At 34.6% G+C, this 19,379-nt stretch overlaps 1 pseudogene across 1 annotated transcript; it reads right to left on the bottom strand.

Moving 5' to 3' along the window:
* Nucleotides 1-13,867: 13,867 nt before the first annotated feature.
* Nucleotides 13,868-19,309, bottom strand: LOC148301167 (uncharacterized; annotated as a pseudogene). Its single transcript, XR_015838836.1, has 2 exons — nucleotides 19,247-19,309; nucleotides 13,868-16,407 (listed from the first exon to the last, which is right to left on the bottom strand). The product of XR_015838836.1 is annotated as an uncharacterized LOC148301167 (transcript).
* Between the last annotated feature and the right edge of the window lie 70 nt (nucleotides 19,310-19,379).

The raw sequence follows: 19,379 nt of genomic DNA on the forward strand, positions 1-19,379 counted from the left end.
CGTGAGCCGGGACTTCCGCACCAGTCTAAACAATAAATGTTTCGCTTAACGAGTAAGATTCTGAAATGAATTATACTCGTTATGAGAGGTCCCGCTTTATTTGTTATTATGCCATATTAATTTTGATATTTGATATTGAATCTCTCTTGTATAAATGGGTTTCGTGACATTTGCGGTTGTTGTCTCGAAGTCTTAGTAATTATTTTGTAGTTTTTAATAAAATTGCTCAATGATTGCTTCTCTATTTCAACGACATGTAGGCACATGTTTATTGATGTGAAATTGCACTATGTACTGCGCTTTTCCTTTTTAAACCGTAAGAGAATGTCATGTAGTAGTCTGAACCTAGAACCCTCAACCCTCAATGTTGGACTATGTATATTTTCAATTTGGGCTTAAAACAGTGATTACCAAAACTTAGTTATCTATTTTTTTTTTTTTTTTTTTTCTTCTTTTTTTTTTATTTCTTTTTTTTCTTTCATTCAATATAAAAAGGAAATCACTTGTATAAGATCACTTTTGAATTTATTGATCTAAACACTATTTTTATTTACCACGATTAAACATTTATTAGCCCATTCATAATGTTATTAAACTCCTTTTACATTTATAAACATTAAAATTTATATTAATAAATTCATGCACACTTGTATTTACATGAATAAACTGTAATTAATTTAAAGCGTCTTTGAAAGTCTTACAGTATTGTTTAATTTTTTATATAAATTATATTTAAAGTTATAATGTTTTTCCACAAAGTTAATGTCAAATGAATAAAAAAAATCTTTCTAAAAAAATGTTTTTTTCGACTAAAAGACGCTCGAAAACTTTCGTTAAAAACCTCGAAAATTATATTTAACTATAGTTTTTTCGAGACATTGCAATTAATTGTTCCTCTCAAGAAATCTGGATTTCGACTACCAATGACTCCCTCTTATAACTAACTATTACAAAGGAAAATTAGCTATATTGAATTCAAACAATATCTTTTTATTTTTAGCCTCTGGGTTTTTGTACAATACGCATTATTAATCGTCGTGTCATTTTAAATGTATCTAAGGCATCAATTAATTCTGGAAAATTATATGTAAAGCAAGGTATACAATGACGAAGTGTAATTCCGTTTTTTATTTGTGGATTTATGGATATATAAATGTTTAAATTTCCACGTTATTTTGACGAAATTACCCGAGTAAATATGTGTTTTTTTAAAGGTACATTCAACACTAGTTAGGTACTTTGATAAACAGTATATCAAAAAATATCCACATTACATACACGCTTATTCATTTATTTCGAATACATATCGCTCACTCCTTTCAAGAACGTCATAAATCAAAATTCGCAAATTTTCAGTTATGCATGTTTTCGGAATGCCCAGAAAATTTACTATATCCCAGCAGAAGCGGCATATTTTTAACTTAATATTTACCCGCCACAGGGCAGAAAGTGTTGTTTTTGCATTTTGAAGAAAAGGCATTGTTTAATTATTTTTTAAAATAAACAAAATATTTTTCAAATGGAGAAAAAACCTTCAGGTTTTACTTTAAAAGATCTGTTGCACAGTAAAAAGTTCAGTAATTGGCTTGATATTTATTTTTAATGCATTGTATTATATTTTTAAACTTTAAAAACGTTCTCCTGAAAAATCGAGTTTTTTGATTTATGACGTTCTTGAAAGGAGTGAGCGATATGTGTTTTGGGGGTAAGGGTTCGGGGTTACGACTGAAATAAATTTCGACTTTTGTGCAATTCTTATTTGAATAATCGTTTTTATAAGACTTTATAAAAAAATTGGCATATAAAAAAAACATAAGGTATGAAGCACGATTAAAGGTTTTTTATATTATTTTTTGTCCTCTATGAAGAGCATTTTGTTTTATATATTGTATATACTTACCTGAAAAAACAAGATCGGACATTATACACACAAATAATTAACTTTATATAATAAAAAAAATGTGAATTATCATTTTAAAATGGTACGTGAAATAGCCATAAGCATTAAAGTATTAATTTTAAATCAAACACAGATTTTTTGAGTCTACTAAGTTGTATTTTATTAACAAAACACATCAAAAATTTATATTGTGATAATTGTTTTGCCTTGTTAGGGCATTATCAAACAAATGTCAAGGCATTCGAAAGACATTAGTTTCACAATGCCCTAACAAGGCGAAACAATTGTCATAATATAATTTTTTTTATGTGTTTTGTTAATAAAATACAACTTAGTAGACTCAAAAAATCTGTGTTTGATTTAAAATTAATACATAAATTAAAATCAATAAATAAGCATTAAACCTGGACTCTAATCACATCTGATTCCCACTTGTTCCTACCGATGAGGAGCAACCAACGACGGACACTGTTCTTAAAAACATGAGCTCTTGGAGTTTTTAATTGCTTTAACTTGCAGGCAACAAGTTTAATATTTTTGGGGCAATGAATGTAAAGCTTTTCTGCCCAAAACACGTGTTGATGGATGGGCCAACAATGTTAATATTCAAAGCTGAACGCTTTGAATATTTTGTTGGCTTCTAGCCTTGTGTATTCCATTCCAAAAGTGCATCAATGCTTCTTTAATGAACAATTGTCGTACGTCTAGGACCATATAACTGCTAAATAGTTATGAAATATAATGCATTGAAATTATGCATTTGTTTGATGAAGTTTTTCGGATGCCTGACACTCCTATACCCAAAGAGCGAACATCAATTGTTTTTTAATGATCTTGTTCAACTCTTGCCCTTTTAATCTGGGATCATCAGAACTTACCAGTGTAGTATAGTTCTGATTTAGTTTTTGCCAGTAATATCCGCATACGACATCCCCCTTGAATCCATTTTATTTGAGATCTTCATATTTTTTGTGAGTCCGTTTGTGTAAGCCCTCAATAGACGATGAGGATGTGCATACATTAACAACGGCGACTAAATGCTCTAAATTGAGCATTCGGAGTCAATTGAGAATTTTATTGGCGACCAGATTTATTTCTGATGTCTACAATAATATATAAATATATATATTTGTTATTCCTTTCTCTCCTGAACTTAGAAATGCTCATCTAAATGCTCTGGAAGAGAATATAGTTGTGTCGCAATATTTTTGCTAACCACATGGAACTTATGCCATTATACGAATAACGGGTCGTTGCGGGTGGTATTGGGAACGAACTGGGTTTCGAGGCTGTCTGCAAAGGCTTCTTCTACCTCACTGCAGAGAAGTTAAGAAGTCCGAGTCTTTTTGGTGATTTTATTAGTTCCCACGGAATGAATTCGCCATCCTCAGTATCTGACAACGCATTGCCAGTTATCTCAAGGTGATGATCTTCTGTTATTTCGTCACCATCTTCATTATTTTTGGTCTCCTCCATGCATCTAGTAACTATAAATGTAACACTCTCCTTATCATTCATCGTTCAGTTTGTGTAATACATACCACGAAGTGAACGATGAATTACGTTACGTTTTATTACTGCTGTTGGAAGCCATTGCAATGATCTAAAATATTTTTTTAAAAATGCTATAGCTTTATTTATTCAAGCGTTATGAAAATTGAAATATATTTTTAAATAAAATTACACACCATGAAAGCTGAATAAGTGAATTAATCCCTGGGACATACCATGTAAATTCAGGGTAAAATAATGATTTTTTATCTTGAATCCTGAAATTCTTAATCAATTGTAATTGTGTGACCTTGTCTGATTGGGTGACTTTGTGCGATAACTGCTCAATAATGGGTCAGGCATTGGTAAAAGCCTATTTCATATATCCCTCTTATACGCATATGTTCTGAAAAATTTCGCGAAAATTTCTTACTACAATCACGGAAGTGCTTATTTCTGGCCTCGGCGGCTTTCTCAGATTGGCCAATAGGCGATATTGCATGTGCAATAACTGTATCTTAAAATTCTGTGTGGTTAGTGACCTGGGATGCTACCCATATAGCTAGCTGTAGATAGGAATTGCGGATTTATGCCCCAAGGATGTGCTCGTACTGAGATTGAGTAAAGTCATTGGCAGACCTTGGCATTTGAAAATTCAACAGGAATTTTGAATTTTCTAATCGTCTTTACGCCTCCATTTTTAAGGCTTTCAGCGCTTAGTCTATTTAAATAGATATTATCCGAATGTTGAAATTGAACATTTTTGTCAGCTATTCATTTTTGAAAATGGACAGCAAATGGATATGGTCATGGAATATGTCACTTTATATGCGGATGAGGTGCTGTATGTTGGTGAAAAAAGTTTATGATATAAAATTAAATTATAAGGCAATTAAAGTTTGGTGCACTGACATATGAAACAACTGGTCTACTGGTAGTATTAATTTTTTGTAGTTTTGGTAGTCAGTACACTTTTGGGGTTTGGGGATTTTTATTAATGAGTAAATCTTTGATATTACCAATGATGGTTGGGAGTTGTTTAAGTACTTCCTTAATTTTGTTTTGATATTTTAAAGTTGTGTCCGTTTTTTAAATTTCGAATTTTTCATTATCCAAAAATTCTTGGCAATTGTTTACATAATCAATTTTATTCAAAATGACGATGCTATTTCCCTTGTCCGATCTTGTAAAATAAGTTCCTTATCTACGTGTCGTGTCGGGTCCCCCCGACGTTGACTGTCACTTGTGAGAAAGTGTCCCTATTTTGGGCAGACCGACGCTCCGTACTCCTGTCCACTCGTGTATATTATGGAACCAGGAGATCCGCCTTCTTCCGACACCTTTTCGACCCTCGATTTTACCATTGACAGTTGCAGTAGCTTGTACTTTTCTCCTCTGAGCACATGTCCTAAATAGGACACTTGCCGGTATATTCAATATTAGTTATGTATTCGCCCAGGCTCTGGAGAAGTTCGCATTACTGACAGTGTCCGTCCAGGGTATCCGAAGCATTCTTCGATGCATCAGCACCTTGAATGCCTCCAGCCGGTTTGCGCTATTCATTTTGACGGTCCAAGTTTTAACTCCATATACACTGACCCTTAGCATTTGACCAACCGTTGTTTAAGCTTCAGGTTGAGATCGTCGTCGCATAATATTTGTCTTATTTTGTTGAAAGCGGCTCGTACTGCTATCCTGCACTTAATTTAGATTTCTGGGCTAAGGTCTTCACCATATACTACCCAGATATTTTAATATCTTGTAAATAACCACTAATATTCTCTGATTGCTCTGCATTTAAATATCATTCTCTAATTCTTTAGATGGCTCCATAGTAGACAAATCTTTTCCCTGTGATGTTTTACCGATACGTTTTAAAAAACTATATATATTAATATTCATTATACTGTCACCATCCCTTTCACGATTGATTTACCAGTTGGCATATTATTTAATATAGTCTTAAACGTACTTGGTACACATCTGGTAACATGATGTCCGCAAATTCTGTCCTCCGTGTGCTCGAATTTAGCCGAAGAAATTTTCTTAGGGGTCTTGATTTAGTTTTTTTTTAAATTAAAAATCGGAACTGTGCCTGATGACAAGGCTGCATGAAAGTCTATGGACTTTCATGCGGCCTTGTCATCATTCTCTTTGTTCAGTTGCATCGTGAAATGGAATAAATACCGCTTTCAGAACGTCTTTATATGAATTTTGATTAATATTTCCTTCAACAAAAAATAATTATCTATCACTTCCTCAGACACCTTGGGGTAAATGATGACCGATTTTCTCTACTGATGGTAATCTGTGGAATCTCTTTCGTTTGATTTTATACTCCAGTCTTTTTTAAGACATTTACTGAAGTCGAAACCTGTCACTCTGAAATCATTGATAATTGTCTGTGTTTTATCGTTTTTTGTAAATCCTTCTTGGAGAATGGGAACAAATTCCACTTTCGTCAGAGCTTGTGATTGATTTGTTCTGCGCCAGTCCAATACACTGGAATGTTGAATGTTTAAAGTAGGAGACTCAATATAAATATTATCTTCCGATGGAGATTGAATCTCAATATTTATTTCAGCAGCGATCAGGAGATTGGTAGTTTCAGAAGGTTCATACATGTTATCAGGAAAAATATCTGGATTTATGGGCCATATATAACGTGACCATTTATTTTTTGACTCAAAACGGGACATTGGTTTATTTAAGTCAAATAACCATAGGTAGTCATTGAAAAAAAAAACTTTTTAAAGTTATAGTGATGTATTTAGAAAAATTAAGATAACATTAAAGTTACTAATTGAAATCCAAAATGTTAAGTTATATTTATATTTTTCAGAGGAACAAATTTGTTTTAAAACATTTGGTGATGATTTTAAGTAGGAATGAAACTCTTGGCACGTTTTTTTTATATTGACCTTGGTAATCAACATCGCCTTTAAAACTGGAATTTGTAACTGAGTTTTATCAGATGTCCATAATTTCTTCATCATAGAAAATACCCTTTCTACTGGAGCATTTGTAGCAGGCAAACATAAAATATATTCAATTAAAACAGAAAAATTTTCATGCTGCAGATTGTTGGCGTGAAAATGTTTGAATACTTCCACCCAACGCGTTTCCGTGGAAACATTTTGATTATTCCATTCTGTTACCTTTTGCGATGTAATGTAGTTAGAAATTAATGAAAATTCCTCAAAAACTTCTGTATCTTTAATACTATCAATATATTCCTTTTTAATTAGGACATCCAGAGCTTTTTGAATGTCTTCCCATGCGGGGACGTTTTTTAAATCTGCCCAAAAAAATATCTCCATTTCTTTGGTTACAAAGCAAGTCCACTGCTCCAGATATTCACGGCTTGTTTTATAAAATTCTGTAGCCGTCCTTTTCACAAACTCTTCATCGATACCAGTACCATTATCTTTCAATTTCACCATAAATTGACGGACTGAAAATGGGAGAAACTGATTGGTCTGTTTCTGAGTGAAATTATCTTTTAGTTGATTGATTTCTTTTGCAGCTTCAATTGCTGATACAGTCTGACCTTCAAGTTTCAATACAGCTTGATGAAAACTTGCTGACTGAGCGTGTAAAAAATAAAGCCACAATTCTGATGTGGGATCTTCAAAAAAGTTTTTTTAGTAAAATGGGACATTTTTCAATACTCAAAAAGTAGTTTTTTAATGGCTGATACATTTTTAAAACCCTTTCTAATGCAGGCATAAGAGCAAGCCATCTGGTTTTGCTATAGCCAAGCATTTGTTGATATTCCGTTTCAGTTTCGGCGCAAAACTCCTTTAGAGCTTCAACTCGAATCGTGTAAATATAAAAAAATGAATATATCTTCACAATTATACATTCATAATCTAAGGGTAGCCCATCTGCAGCAGATTTTACAGCATTATGAATTACATGGGCTCCACATCCAATACCTATTAATGGCTTTTTCATAAATGTTTGTAATTTTGTCAAGACATTGTTAGTTCCTCGCCTAGCTGCGCCCCCGAAATTGACGTTGGCATTGTCCCCACAAAATGCCACGACTTTTTCTGTTAAATTGTAATCTGTCAACACTTGGTTTAAATAATTGACAATAATATCTGAAGTCTCACCTGGCTGTTCTTGTAGGTCTAAAATTTTCACTTGTACACCTACGTTACCTGTAATTTTGCTATATGGCCCATATAGCAAAATTTTAGCAAAACCACTTATAGTCATTTGAACGGTTGCTGCTTTGCCATCAGTTTCACTAAACGAAGTTCCTATTAGGAATGGAGATACTACCCTACCAGAATAAGTTTTAAGCCATTTTCTAATTTCTTGGTTAAACTAAGTCTTTAAAGGCTCGAAAAATGCGGCATCAATTCGTTGCAGCCGATGGGTGCAGTGTGGTGGGAGACAATAAAATAATTCCATGTTCTTTAGCAAATTAAGTTTGTTTATATTTTACTGGAATTTCCGTCCACAATAAGCAAAACTTTTTCACTGGAAGAAGCTTTCACATACATACTTATGAAAATACTCCAACTATTTAAGAAAAATAGGATCAGTCATCCAATCCAACCTGTCTCTTGAGCGATTCCGAGAGATCCTGGAGGTGCATGGTCTGTCAGCTCATTTTTCATATTTTTACTAAGAACTATTACAAGCTGCAAACTCTACAATGTAATGTTTCTTTTTTTCGTTACAATAGCTTTGATTTGTTACGTATTTAAAGATTTTAAACTTAAATTGTAGATATTATTTAATATCTATTTAACACGGATGACTTGTGAAATTTTATAATGCGGTTTTAGCGAAATTCACTATCAGATGAATCGGAATTTGGTACTTCGGATGTTTTTAATAAACGTAAACCATCAGAAGATAATATATTGTGGAATATTCATGTTACTAAATTTAACATGCTATTACAGGGTCAGAAGATATCAAAAGGATTTGCATCAAATCTCTATTTGTATCCTTGATGTTGTATTCTTGATGTTTTTTGTATTGTCCCTTCTAAATCTCTTAATATCTTTATGTCTAGCTTCTTGTGCCTCTTCCGAAAGTTTACCGATAGGTAGAATAAAATACTTTCTTTGTCGTGTACTAAAATTTAATGGACATTTGCAGGCATGTAGAACCAAAAATAACGTTAAAAAAAAAGTTTAGTCTCTCGCGCAAACTTATCAAAAGGATTAATATGTATATCATATCCACAATATAAAACCTCCGAAATAGTTTTAAATCGTTCGATCACTTTTTCGTTTAATCCTGCAATAGCTGCTGTTTTGAGGGATTTTTGAAAAATCTCGCAGTATTGTCGTCATTTGTACTGTCAGTACCATGTTTAGGTATGTTCTCTAAAATACTTATTTCTTCCCTGAATTTTTCTTGTATTACCTTTTTTCTTAGTAGATAGTTTTCCTTATCACCCTTGTCTCCATTTTTAATATGTAAACGATATGAAATATGCAGGAGACATTCGAAAAATCTAATCCAATCATGGAGGGGAGATATTCCAAACGAATATGCATTTTGATTTGGAAATTTGGTGATTACATTCTTATTATTCATCTCTCGAGGATTTGCACCACGAATCATCTTTGTGAAGATTTGTATGACGAAAGACTGCTACAAAATTTTCCTTCTACCATCGTAAGTAACATTTTATGATGGATATACGCTACATTTTCGTTCACCTTAATTTCAGTCGAATGGAGTGCATCCATTTGATCTATTATATTTCGTGTCTCTATTTTTATTAACTCTTCAGACTCTTTAGCAAACATAATTTTTATTGGCCTGCAGTAGCGTGTGGAGTTAAATCTTGGATTTCCCCAAATAACGGACCTTAAGTGGGCGAAAAAAAGCCACGTCTAAAGGTTGTGTGGTAAACTTTGCATTGCTTTGGAATATCCAGTGATATGTGTGAAGACAAATTATCGCCTATAATTATTTTCTTCCCGGATTGTTTTTTTAATGTTGGCAGAAGTAAACTCTGGAACCAGTTGGTTTAAATGTTCATATCATACCACCCAGAAACGCTGCAGTTGTATGTCGCTGAGTTCCCAACTACTGTCCACGTCGTCCAGAGGCAAGATGATTTATACACAACATATACCGGTTCATGAACCGAAGTTCACCTTCTGCATTACCAAAAAACATCAGAGAAATGGCATTTTATGATGATTTGAAAATATTCTCAGGATATTTAGTGCCTTTTTTTACTTTTATCACTTTTTTTATTTCCTAGATCTATTGTTTCGTCGATGTTCCATATGTTGTTTTCTCTAGCAAATTCAACAACGTTTATGTTGACGTGTGTTGAATGGTTGTCCATTATTATCAAGGCTTTTTTATCCTTTGAAGGATTCACGTGCGGTTTGAAATGTTTAAGTGCTTCTAGAAAACAGTCTCAAAAGAATCATGCATTGTAGACAATATCATCATTATATCTTTTGCTGATCTGTGAGGGCAATATGATAGCAATGTCAGCGGTCCATCAAAAGCCAACATTAATGTGTTTCTTTCTCGAGCTTTTGTATTCACCATCGCTGTATACCTCACTTCTTTCAATGTTCCGACAATAGTGATTCCTTTTTCCAGTAATTCCTTGGCAGTTGACAAAGCAGTGAACCAATTGTCACTTGTCAAATTTCGGTTCAGAACATAAATAGGCTTTGTCAACTCCATTACATAATAATCGGCTACCGGTATCCCCTGGAGGGTACTGTCTTTTCCTAGATACACCAGCTAATTCACCGTGTATTCTGTTTTAGCGTCACAGAGTAATATATTTTTCAGGCCATATTTATCTAGTTTTTATGGAATGAACATTTTGAAAGCACATCGTCCATAGTCACGCAATCTGACATTTCTTTATTGACAGTTATGATGTGATGATGTAATTCTCTAATGGGAGCAAAACAGTCGACATCATTTTCATAAGATCGTTTTTTTTCTCTAGGGGTATTCCTCTAAGTCTAACTGCTTACTTACACACACCATTGTGTCATCTGTAAAACTTTTCTTGATTAAATCTTTGAGAAAGATCGTTAATTTTTTTCAGAACTTTATAGTCTTATCTGCTTCGTCATATTCTTTCTTTCCATAAATTGATGTAGGACCCCTCCGGAATTCTATAATTTTAAGGTTACGCATTTACTATTATATCCTTTGAAAAACACCGCTCTTGTCTCATTTTGAAAAATTTGTTCGTGTTCGAAATAATGAACTTCTGTATTGTTTCTAGCTTTTTTTATATTTGACGAAAAACCTTGGATATCATACAAGTTGCCGATTTTGTTGAGCTTTTTTGTGATTGCACCATAAACTTGATCAGCAGGCATGGAAGTGTGCCCTGGCTCCAGATATTCAATCTTCAATGCCTTCAGAGAAATATTTTTAATATTTATATATCTCACTAGACACAAAAAAGGACTCAGTTCTTATTCTGTGCGCTGCAATTATCACAGAATATTCTGGTTTCCGCTAGATCTCTGCCAAAGTTATTTAACCGTTTGAGTGCCAAAAAATGCATACAGTTTCTTGTAAAATGCCACCAAAAAAACATCATTTTTTATGAAACTATATATTTTTTTAAAACCCCATAAATTCTTTGAATTTTCATGAATTTTGATGATTTTTTCGGCGTTTTATTAAAGAATGTCGAAATATTTGAAATAAAACGCTTGTATAAATGAATACAGTATTTTATTTAGAAAAAAAGAAAGACAAAAATGAAAAACAAAAGAAAATCAACAACTGTGCTTTCCTGCACACGCCGTGTGGACACCCTTCTTACAATAAGCACAAATAGTCGTTGATCTACGCAGCCCAGCACCATCTTTATTACTACAGACCACACAGCGACGTAAATTCTTTCCTGGAAGCTTCTGCAGTTTGGATTTATGGAATGAAATTGTTGAAGAAATTTCAGCTTTTTTTTTTGTAGGTAACCATTCCCTTTCAATCGATTCAATTATTTTTGATGTGAACTCGTGTCTTGAAATTTTTTTGCCTTCATTATTGATTGAATATATTATATATGCGTTTAAAACCATTCTTCCAAAAATGTTAAATGTTACCTTTTTCCAATATTTCAATGTTCTTCTTTCATCTAAATATACATACAACATTTTATCAGACTCATCTATTCCGCCCATGTATTTATTGTACTCATGAATCATCTGTGGTTTTTCTGTTTGCGTTTCGTATGAACCCCTATATTTTTTCACTGTGACGCCACTCGTATTACTATTTGTAGAAATTAGGATGACCGGGTGTTTTTTGGTTTTTTTATCTCGATATGAACAGAGAAGAATGTCGTCACTTTTATAATAATTAGGTTTTCCAACTTGAGACACTTGTGCCTCACGTGGTATATATTTCCTGTTTCGACGGATGGTTCCTGTAATATACGTAATTCTTTCCAATAAAGTCTTAGCCAGTTGAATGCTTGTAAAAAAATTGTCAACAAAAATATGATAACCTTTGTCCAGGTAGTTACCAATTTTTAACAGATTCATTACTACAACATGGCCAAGGCCAAATTTTTTGTATCATCCTTGTCTTGCTCTAATTTTGCTCCTCGGTAACAAAAAAATGCCAAGCAATAATGGGTTATGGAGTCGCATAACATCCAAAACTTTATTCCCCATCTGTGGTGTTTTTTGTTGGGGAGATATTGTTTGATTTTTGAGTGGCAATGAGTCCCTACCAATGACTCATCAATAGAGAGCTGGCGATTAGGGATATAATGGCGTCGGAAAACTTCATTGGCATGGACAACTATCATATTGAATTTTGCACAGGGGTCGTAGTCTGGATGATTGGATGGAGCCAAGGTGGAATTATCAATTAGATGAAAAAATTTCAAAATTATCTGAAATCGGTTTCTTGAGAACATTTGTTTGAACCATGGTATGCCCCTCGAATCTGTACTCCAGTAGGAAACAATTGACGGTCGTCGTGTAATACCCATTTCAAGTATGACCGCTATGAAAGCCTTCAATTCCAATACAGACACCGGTTTCCAAGCCTTTGCACGTGATTTGTTTCGTAAAGTGTCAGAAGAGTTTTCAAGAAATTGTTGGGCATATTTGTTGGTTTCATTTTTTATCGTTGTTAACAGAATGACATTAAAAAATAAATCAAAATATGATATAGGTTTGGAATCACGCGGAGGAGGATCCCGAAGTCCAGGCGTTTCGAAAAAATGAGAATTTTCGGTAGAAAAATTGGTTCCGGGAGGTACATTTGTAAATGAGTAATTTCTGGTGTTACTCTCCATTTCTTGGTCACGATCAGAAGAATTACTGGAAATTCGCATCCTGCGGTTGGGAAACACGGATATGACATCACTCTCACCAGAGCTACTCTTACTCGAACTTGAATTAGAGGAGTGGAAATCGTCGCTCCCGCTATCAGACATTTCAGAGGACGCGCTCGACATTATGTTTTTTAAATTAACTAAAATAAAAAAAATAATAAATGAATCTGAAATTTAAACGGTTTACTACGATCTTACAACTATTAAGATAATATTAGAATAATATTTACCAACGCCGCAGCACCACACCCTACGTACGCGCGAATCAGAGCACGACTGACGCAATCGACGGAAATCGACGATCGGCAATCTTCGTTAAAACACGAATCGACGAAAATCGACGATCGGCAATCAAACGGTTAAAAAAGAACAAAAGCTGTAGCTATGTTATAAGCTTTTCGTCCCGCTTCGCCTTCGTGCCACAACATACAGTAAGCAGGCTCGCCTTTGCCTGGGCTGGCAAATGTATTTCATCCAATAATACTCATATTCTAAGGAAGAAATAATCCTTGATATCAATTTTTGGCGTAAATAGAACCTTCTGCATGTCTACATTAAACACTTCCTTAAGATTTGATGACGCTGCTTCATTCTCGTCATTTTATCATGTGCTGCCTGGATAGAGTCTAAGGCCATAGTTCAATGTCCACATTTGAATGCGGCAATATTAAAAGAGACGTTGCAAACTGACACAAATCACTAAAGGGATTATTATTTGCTGTTATCTTTATATTGCGTGACTTCATTCCAAAACTCTACAGTGGAAGTCAAGGATTTGTGTTTTATGTGAACTATGTATCTCCATTGACACACCAGTTTTTCAATCATAGCTTCATTTAGTCGGAACTCTTGGGCTATTTTTACTATAGGTGGTTTTACTACTTTTAAAGTCTCTTTAACATTCTACACTGTTTAAAAGTAACAGATTATAATACAAATCAAATATTGTACAAAACATTGAGTAACAACAGTATTTTCAAGTTTTATACGGATTAAAATTCAATCAATATTGAATTATCAAATTATTCAATTACATATTTTGAAAAAAATACACAAAAATTATATATTAATGAAACAGATAAACAGATAAAAAAATACAAAAAATTATAAATTAATGAAACAGTGTGAGGTAAGCCTCACACACAGTATTTAAAAGTAACTGCATTTTATAGTTTTATACAGATAATAATTTAATAAAATGTATAATATTTACATATTTGAAAATAATACTCATGAATTACATATGAATAAAACAGATAAGGTAAACCTCACGAACATTCTATACGGTATATAAAAGTCTTGCGCTGATTATATTAAATATTACTTTATTATCATCACATTACTGTATGAAATTTTTCGAAGCATTCTCCTACATGAAGAGCTGGTTTGTTATCACAAGTTTTGCAGGGATACATTGTTCGTTTCCTTGGAAACGGATGTCCGGCTACCGGCATCAGTTACACTCGACCCGTGCGCATGTGAACCAATCGATAATTATTGTTATCGATACTTACTATTATTCTAATAATTCGAACCCCTCAAAAATGCCTAGAATTACAAAAAAACGCTTTGACTACGAGTTCGAAAGTAGTGATGAAGAATATATGAATGAAGTGAACTGTGATTTTTAACTACTTGTTGAAAGTGACGATGAAGACATTTTTGGTATAATAAAACAGACAAAACCAAAGAAGAAGATTATCTACAACTCTGATCCTGGACCATCTATATTCCCCCGAGCGCTTGGAGCTCTGATTCTAGTGAACAAATAAATACTCGTCCAATACGACGTGTCAACAGTCTTGAACAGCAGTGATGACGATTCCATCCAATAATAGCCCACGTGTATGGAAAAATGTTACGCTCAACGATAATTATTGTGCAGATATTAATTTTTCTGTTGGACAAAAATCGGTGGGTCCTTAAGTTCCATCAAATTGCACTACGCCATTGCAATACTTTCAACTCTTTTTTGCTGAAGAGTTGATACAAAAAAATACTCTGGAAACAAACAAGTACGCTGCAAATATTCAAGCGACGAAGAATTTGTCTAAATTTTCAATTTGGAACAAATGGTTTCCTGTTACAGAAGTAGATATGAGAGCGTTTTTGTGATACTTTTTCTTTGACTTCCGACCCGTGCATTAACATTTTGTGCATCGTAGGAGGCATTGGATGCCAAGGATATAGTTGGATGTAAAGCTCTGCTGTACCCTTCGCATACATGGAACACTTTTCAGTATCAATTTTATATCCACTCGATAATGTTTCTAGTATTACTTTCAGACGATATATTAAATTCGCATGAATTGAATTAATATCTGATGCTAGCTCATGATCTCTAAAAAAACCTTGGACTAAGTATTACCATCGTTTTTGTTACCGTACCCGGGTTTTGGCACATCCACGAGCAGACCCATTTTTATACGAAATTCTTTTTGGATTTTTAACATCATATTCTTTACTAGAGTTTTTTCACTCTCAGTTCTGATTTGCTATTTTTTGATAGGAAGCTTGTAAGATAAATGTAAAAGAGTCTGAAATAATCGGATTCGGGCATCCAAATAGCGGACTCGTTCGACAGTCTGCAGCCTTGTGGCCCGGTCGAGCGCAATTGCGGCACAGGCTAGTTCTGTCGGTGGAAATCGTGGTCTCTGAATATGAAACGATTGCAAGGAAATATGCCACTTTTTCGAAAACCATTTACGGCCACTTCAATTGTTGCACTACGCTGGTATGCCTGTCCCATGCGATTTATGTTGGCGTTACCGTTATCCCAACATTATTTTTTAACCACGTAGTCTCAGCTTTCGAAAAATATATTTTAAAAGGCCCCATGAACACCAGATCTAGAGGCTGCATCTTGTGGGTTAAATGTGGTGGTAAACAAATTATTATAATGCCATCCTCGCGATCCACGTTGATTATATCTATATTTCGTGTATGGCTGCGGTTCAGTGAACATAGATAATTGCTCTTCTTGGTTTGGAAGTAGAGCTTCACAACTGGAAAGGTAGGTAAACATTCATCTCCTCCTTTACAACTTGCAGATTGTAAAAGAGAAGATGAATGTTGTTCATTGACCACAGAAACGGTTTCTGCTATGGTTACGTTGGTATTATCTCTTGATACACTTTCAGCATTAACATTCTTAGGCATTGGACGATCGGTAATTTCGGAAGGTACGAAGTCTTCCTCTGAAAAGATGTCTCAATTATATGGCCATATACCTTTTACTCGAACGCCTGACATGATGTTGTTAGGTGTAATGGCAAGGGGGAGAGATGTTTAACTATTCCGGGTATATCGTATATAGTCATTGGCTGGCCCGGGTGATTTTTCATCCACCCATCTGCAGCACTGTTTGTAAATCTTTTAAAAAGACCATATACCGATCGATCGAGGGGTTGTAGCTTATGTGATGTGTGTGGTGGAAACGATAAGAGTTATTCCATTATCTTTACTGAAATTCATTCATTGTCAGGTGCGATGAATGATTTTCAAGGACTAGTAAAATTGGTTTTTCCTTTGAACACCTTACATGTTTCACAAAGTGATTCATGAATAATATGAAACTTTCTGAACGTATCCATCCGCTTGGATTTGCTGTTCCTATACATCCAGGAGGACCATCAATTACAAAACGTTGATTAATTTTTTTACGAGCAAAATACAAGAAGTGGCGGAACTGGTTCTAGATTTCCAGATTCCAGATTTTGACCTTTTTCTTTTGCACTGTTTGATACGGCAATGCTGTAATATATAATTATCTTGATAAATTTTATTGGCAGATTTATAAAAATTACTATGCATTCTTGATACCTCTTGAATAGAAAGCGTCGAACATTTAAATGTGTTATTTCCGTGTTTACACTTTGGCAGGCTGGGTTTAGATGAATATCTGGTACTCATTAAAGTTTTTTTTTAAAAACGCCAGGTTGGTAATTATTCACATGGAAGAACATGCTGTTTAACAGGCAGTTTTTGACTCACCGATTCTAACGTTCCAATTCCCTTTGCCAGTTGTTTTTATTAATAACACGTTTTCTAGCTTCCTTGGGAGGAACTTGCTCCACATTTTTTTCCAAATCAGCCATTATTTATATAAAAATCCACAAATAATGTAAGCACAAAACACTACCACAAGACACAAACCGACAATTACGGCATCATAATTTTTTACCTATCCCTGCTCTCTGATTGGCCGATATGGGTCAGAAGGCAAGTTCCGTGGATATAGCGGAATTCGATATGCAACGCTTTTTTTAAGTATTCTTACGTGGTTTTAGCAGGGTTTCCAATTATATAAATATTTAGATATTTAAAATATCATAAAACTGGATATGCCGGCTTTTGAAATTGGTGACACATGTGGAGCACATTGTCGAACAGTCGAATATGAGCATGTAATGCCGAGAGACCATATGCATACAGATCTTGTTATCATTCAAATCATTTGTTTTGTAAGTGTTGCACGTCTGGGATGATTTACTGTCGAAGAGTGCATTGGCTGCCTTACCATCTAACATTGTTTCCATTAGTATGTGCTCAACCTTGATAATTTTATCTTCAATGTTGATTTGCGTTGGAGTTAGAGCCGAGATTTGTCTACCAATATATAGTTATCTTCATCTTTCAGCATCGTGTAGCATTCCTTTAACATCTGGTAACACTGGGCGGCAGACTCAAAGAACCTAATCCTAGCATGGAGAATCGAGTGCCTAAACCGCAGTGCTTCTGGATTTTCTTCGTATCTTTTGTCAAGATTGTTAAAAAAATTAACGTTAAATTGCAAATATAACACCTCATCGTAGATGTGGTATTTGTGGCAGCATTACAAACTTTACCGTCAACCATTGTGGGGAGTAAAACATGCTTTATGGAAACGATTCCACTAGCTGTTTCTATATTAGTTTCGTTTAAGCATCTTACTTGGTTTTCAACATACTGAATTTCTTCATTTGTGATGTCAGTTGTTTCATGGATAAACCTTATCCGTATTGGTTGACAATAACGATTAGATGAAGGTACTGAATTTTGCCATATTATCTTTTCTTTTTTCCTAATACGTGTGCAAAGTCTTAACGGAACAAGAGAACTTTGAAATATATTAGCGTCGCTATCAGCATTATTTTGGAATTTTTGTTTAAATGGTGATTGCTGCGATCCGTCGCAGCCCATTTGCTAATAAGTTCTAAATTAATATTTTCTTCTTGAGAACACTTTTCTATAATTTCTTCCAAATACTTATGTAATCGTGTAGAAGTATGGTCCAGAAGATCTTGCAATTTTACCTCAGCACACGTTTCAGTAACTCGTATTGACTCTTCGTTGCCAATTTTAGTAAAGAATAGCAGGGGTAAATACTTTTGTTAGCCCTGTGTATTATTTCATATTGCTTCGCTGGTTTATTTCATATTATAATATGTGGTATTATTTCATATTGTAATCGCTGGCTCTATAGAAAGCCAACGTGTATCGCACACCTTAGTGATTTTCAACGGACTTTCGCCACAGTTAATAAGTTCGTATATTTTTGTGTATTCATCTCGCCGCTTAGGAGACACAGAAAACCATTTATTAATTTCTCGCCAAAAAGTCAATATTTCTTGGCAGAGTATTTTCGGATTAAGTATGACGGAGAATCTTATTATGAGATCAATATGTACCCCAGTGATTTCAGCTGCGAGAGCAGGGTCTTTGAAGAATGTCCTCGCGGTGTTCCCATCATTCGTTGATCCGCTACCTTGTTTTACTGTGTCGATGAGGAGTCCAGTTCGACGACGATATTCGTCAATATTGTAGCGTTTTTTCGCCTTCACTTCTTTGAAGTCCTTTTTTACGCGCCATATTTCATTTTCCTTCCTATAACATATGTAGAGCACACACTCAAATAGTCGAATATGCGCATGTAGTGTCGAAAGACCATATGCATATAGATCTGTGTTGCATTTTCTCTGTATAACTGTATTGATATCATTCATGTCCTTTGGATTTGCTTTGCAAATGTTGCACGTCTGAGATGATTTATTGTCGGCGAGTGCATTGGCTGCCTTACCATCTAGCATTGTCTCCATTAGTACATGTTCAACATTGATAATTTTATCCTCAATGTTGATTTGCGTTGCAGTTAGAGCCGAGATTTGTCTACCAATATAATTATCTTCATCTTTCAGCACCGTGAAGCATTCCTTTAACATCTGGTAACGTATCGGGCGGCAGAAACGTGTGGATGAGGGTCTTGGATTTTGCCACAGAATGATTTCACCCTCCTCTCCTTTCATCACAAGTTTCAGTGGAACTAGTGACGTGAGTAAAATGTCTGCATCTGAAGCGCCGACATCTTCAGTGAATCTCTGCTTGTGCTCAGATTGACTGCTGCTTCCGTCGAAACCCCACTTCGACTCCAGAAAAAAATTGTTGTTTCCAATTTCAGTAACACGAGCAATCACTTCTTGTTGTACTTTAGCCAATCTTTGAGTCGTATGGTCAAGCAAACTTTGAAGCTTAACTTCTGCTTTCGTCTCGGTTACCGAAATCTCCTCGGGGTAGCACTCTTTTCGAGCTTGCAGAACCTTGTGATGCGACGGATACATATCACATCCTCTCTCTTTAGCACCTATGCGAAGCTGCTTATACTGATTTATGCTTAATTTCGCATTCACC

This window comes from Brachycentrus maculatus, unplaced genomic scaffold (assembly GCF_059751285.1).
Source record: "Brachycentrus maculatus isolate JH-2025_06_01 unplaced genomic scaffold, ASM5975128v1 h1tg000598l, whole genome shotgun sequence".
NCBI classification, from domain to species: domain Eukaryota; kingdom Metazoa; phylum Arthropoda; class Insecta; order Trichoptera; family Brachycentridae; genus Brachycentrus; species Brachycentrus maculatus.